Source organism: Sphaeramia orbicularis, chromosome 2 (genome assembly GCF_902148855.1).
Source record: "Sphaeramia orbicularis chromosome 2, fSphaOr1.1, whole genome shotgun sequence".
Lineage (NCBI taxonomy): Eukaryota > Metazoa > Chordata > Actinopteri > Kurtiformes > Apogonidae > Sphaeramia > Sphaeramia orbicularis.
The window spans coordinates 24049598-24054597 of record NC_043958.1 but is presented as its reverse complement, the minus strand read 5'-3'; positions in this window follow the sequence as shown (position 1 = coordinate 24054597).

Here is a 5000-nt window from a genome sequence, read left to right as displayed (position 1 = left end):
ATAAAAAACTACTGGGCCAAAATTCAATTAGTTGTTGTTGTTCAGTGTGTTCCAGTTCATGTTCAACATCCTAAATCTTTTACTGAGTGCCTTATTTAGTAAACACCTGTCAAACTTCAATTCTGCTCTTCATCTTTTTCTTTTATTTCACCCTGTTTTGACCGTAAAACACACAGTAAAGCTAAACGTTTTATTGAAATAATGTCTCAGGGGTTAAAGGGTTAAATTATGTTCAGCTCTTCACCTTCAGAACCACCAGCTTCTTTTTTTTTTTTTTACAATACTTTCTTCTTGTGACAACAGCAGATCCTTTAATACAAAATTCAAGTCGGCGAGTGTGTTTTTATAGCAAAACACTGTAAAACGTAACATGATTTTATAATGTCGTTGTAGGAGAACGCAATGTCTGGGAGACGGTGCTGGTTCCGATAACGTTCAGTTTATTCTAAGAGCTTCAACATGAAATAAGATTATATGTTACTTCCCAAAACAAACAAAAGCTTGTAAAGTTGGAGTATTTGTATGAGGCCGATTAAAAGAAAGAAAGAAAAAACAAGTAGCGGACGCCGTGTTCGGAACTTTGCATGACTTTGAAGCATCCTCAGCTAAAAAAAAAAAAAATAGTCTTTGCATGTTGAGAACACAACAAAACTGACCTTTTCAAGTAAAAGTAGAGGGTGATTTAAACTCATAAGAAGAGTTTCTGGCTCAGCGTGCTCCTGTCTTCGTATTCTGTATGTTTTCTGTTTCCCTTCAAACTGTTTTCATGCATAAGGCCGATCCTGTGGACCAGGGGTGTCAAACTCATTTTAGTTCAGGGGCCACATTCACCCCAATTTGATCTAAAGTGGACCAGACCAGTAAAAAAATTCCATTATAGAAGTGTTTACATCGACAAAGTTTCCTTCAAAATCTGAATAACATGAACAATCTGAAATGTTATAACAAAAATAAGTGCAATTTTAACACTGTATAATTTTTATTTTTATTGGGTCATTACAGTAATTTCACTCATGCCTGTACTAGAAGCTGAAGAAAAAGCTGTTTTAGCAGAATTATAACATATACAGGGAAATTGTGAATCAAATCAAATTTTATTTATATAGCGCCAAATCATAACAAAAGTTTATCTCATGACACTTTACATATAAAGCCCAGACTCTCAAGCCAATTTACAGAAACTCAACAGAAATGAATGATAAATGAATGAATGATTGCTAGATTTTCAAAGATCTAGAAACAAAAGTGGGGAAATGGACTCACTCACAACATATTCTTTAACCTTTTAGTTAGTCAAAAAAAGAAAAAAAGTCCAGAACATTTTAGGCTGAAGGTGTAAACCACAGGTTTCAAACATGCAGCCAAAGGGGTCAAAACCAGCCCATCAAGTGGTCCAATCCGGCCTGCGGGATGAAATTGTGAAATGTAAAAATTACACTGAAGATATTAACAATCAAGGATTTTCAAATCATTTTAGGTCAGTTCAATCTAAAGTGGGTCAGACCAGTAAAATACTATCATAATATGTTTATTTTTATGTTTATGCATTTGGCAGACACTTTTTTTCCAAAGCGACTTACAGGGGAAAACCAATTAAATCACTTAATCAATCAAATTTTATTTCTATAGCGCCAGATCGCAACAAAAAAGTTATCTCATGACACTTTATATATAGCAGGGGTGTCAAACTCATTTTACTTCAGGGGCCAAATTTAGCCCAATTTGATCTGCAGCGGGCCAGACCAGTAAAATAAAGACTTAATAACCTATAAATAATGACAAATCCAAGTTTTTCTTTTTGTTTTAGTACAAAAAAACAAAAAAAACAAAAACAAAATTTAATTATGAAAATATTTACGTTTTTCAAAAAAATATGTGAATAACCTGAAAAAACAGACCTTTCATTTGAAAATTAGTGTAATTTTAACACTATTATGCCTCGATTTAGTATTTATACATGTACATTTACATACAATGTAACAGAAACATTTGGTAACAGGCAGAATATTGTTAAAAGTTTGGAGTTTGGAACTAAAATTTGAAAAAATATCTACAATATTCCATCACTTATTATTATTAACACAACTCCAGATCACAGTGGATCCATAAATGCACAAAACATTTAGTAACAGGCAGAATACTGTGAAAATTGCACATTTCAGGTTGTTCATCTTTGTTTTTATTTATGTATTTATTTGCATTTTATTGTGAAAGAATAGTTTTGTAAATGTAAATATTTCACAGTGTAATCTTATTTTTTTCACTTTAATTTTTTCCACATAATTTTTCACATAGAAAATTTGCAGTTGTCATTATTTATGGGTTATTGTGTTGTTATTTTTACTGTAGATCACATTGGTGTGTATGTGAAACCTGAAACATAATGATTTGGACAACCCGGACTGTTCAGGTTAATTTTTGCACTTTCATCCTGCAGGGCCGGAATGGAACCTTTGGAAGGGCCGGATTTGGCCCCCGGGCCGCATGTTTGACACCTGTGATATATAGAGTTGGTCAAAACCAGACTCTAAGCCAATTTATAGAAACCCAACAGAGTCCTGAATCCAGGGAGACACATGGATGCAGTTGAGGATAAGTGAGTGATGATGATGAAGGCAGGAGAGAGGCAGGACCACCGCAGCAGGTCCAGAGATAATCCTGGGAAAATCTGTGATAATCCTGGGAAGAACTTTGTTAAAATATTTAAAATGGAATGTCTGACAGTGCTAGGACAGGAGGTGCTCTCGGAAGAGCTGGGACTTCAGGAGGTTCTTGAAGATAGGCAGGGACGCCTCTGTTCTCATAGTACTTGGTAGAGCGTTCCACCAACGTGGAACGACCCATGAAAAGAGCTTGGATTTTCTTGTACAAGGTCTGAGGACCACCAGACAACGTTCCCCAGACGAGCGGAGTGGTCATGGGGCAACATAAGCTTTTATTAGTGCACCTAGATAGGTAGGAGCAGACCCACTGATAATAACCCATAAATAATGACAACTGCATTTTTTTTGTCAATGTTTCAGTGTTAAAAAAAATAAAGTAAAATTACATGTAAATTGTCAATGACTGCTAGATTTTGAAAGTTCTAAATGCTCTGGAAAAATTGGCACAAGGACTCACTCACATTTTTATATTTATATTATTTCTAACTTTTTATAGTCAAAATAAAAAAATAAAAAATAAAAAGTCCAGGTTGACCATTTTAAGCTCAGTGCTACCACTTGTGTCTATCAAAATTAAATTTGTTTTCTTTAGTTCACAGGTGTCAAACATGCGGCCCGGGGGCCAAATCTGGCCCGCCAAAGGGTGCAATCTGGCCCGCGGGATGAATTTGTGAAATGTAAAAATTACACTGAAGATATTAACAATCAATGGTGTCAAAATCATTTTAATTCAGGTTCCACATACAGACACAAACAGTCCAATTAGATTTCAAGTGGGTCAGACCAGTAAAATATTATCAGAATAACCTATAAATTATGACAACTCCAAATTCTCTCTTTGTTTTTTAGGTGTAAAAAAAGTAAAATTACATGAAAATGTTTACATTACCAAATTATATTTTTACAAAAAATGTGAATAACCTGAACAAAAATGAACAAACGGAAATGTCAATATTATCAATATTCTGCCTGTTACGAAATGTTTTGTGCGATTGTAACGCACATGTGTAAATGATAAACTGATAAACCGAGGCAGAATATTGTTAAAATTGCACTTGTTTTTCTTAAGACAATTCAAGTTGTTCATATTATTCAGATTTTTAAGGAAAGTTTGTAGACGTAAACCTCATTATAATATAATTTTACTTTTTTCACTTTTATTATTTTACTGGTCCGGCCCACTGGAGATCAAATTGGGGTGAATGTGGCCCCTGAACTAAAATGAGTTTGACACCCCTGCTTAGATGATATGACAGGAATCACCTCTTGCAATAAATCAATGCTTGGCTTTGTTATGTTTCAGGACAGTTCGTTGCTTCCAGATTGCAGCACCTCCCATCGAGGTAAACCGAATAGTATCAAACGAGGACGGACGCTGACTGAAGGTTAAAATGTCCTCAGATGTAAGGTCTCGTTATTTCTGCAACCGTTATGATACAATAGTCGGTAACACGTCGTCACTTATCTATTCTGATTGAAATACAGACGCAAATCACGGTCCGATTCCGTTCATTCTACGGCGGCGTAATTAGCGATCCATCAGATGTGTTTACAGTCTGGGTGGGGGTACCGTGGAGGGATGGATGAAGGGAGAAAGAGCCAGAGAGAGGTGGAAGGTGGGGAAGGCAATGTGGGGAAAAAAAGAAAAGGGATGCGAGGATGAGAGGGGACAGGAAAATAGAAGTAAACAAGGGTAAGAGGACGTCAGGGACAAACAAGTGTTTGGAAGCTGGCAACTCAGACAGACTCAGTATTATTGTACGGCAGACAAAAGACGATAGAAAACCTTGAACCTGGAACTTGAATCGAGGTGCGCGGACGCATGTTAATGTGGATTTGCATGTCGACATGTGTGTGCGTAAGAAAATGGTGGAAATGCCAGCTGTAAAAAGGAAAAGAAAAGGATGAAGGGATGAGGATGAGGATGATGAGGCCCACTAGATGGCAATGTTGTGTGGTGCATTTAATTTCTTCATTTACTCCCCTCCCTCCGTCTCTCCTCCCTTTTCTAGGTCTGTTTCTATCTCATGTTGTCTCTTCCTCTCTCCCCATCTTTTTTTTTTTTTACCTCCCTCTCTCCCTTTTTCTCTCTTTCTGTGCACAGCATGTATGATGGAGCCAGTTATACAGCTGGGAATTGAACACACAGAACTGTAGTGTTCCCCGAATCGAAGCTAAGGTGCTTGAAGAACCCAGAAAAGCTTATCCAAGGACAGTGTCTGTTTGTTTAATTGACTGACGCCCTTTTTTTTCCCCGACGCGTACGGCCGTCGTACCTTTTCACGCTAATACGCAGAAATCGCCCAGTGCGTAAACATTTGAGTGTAATCGCAAATA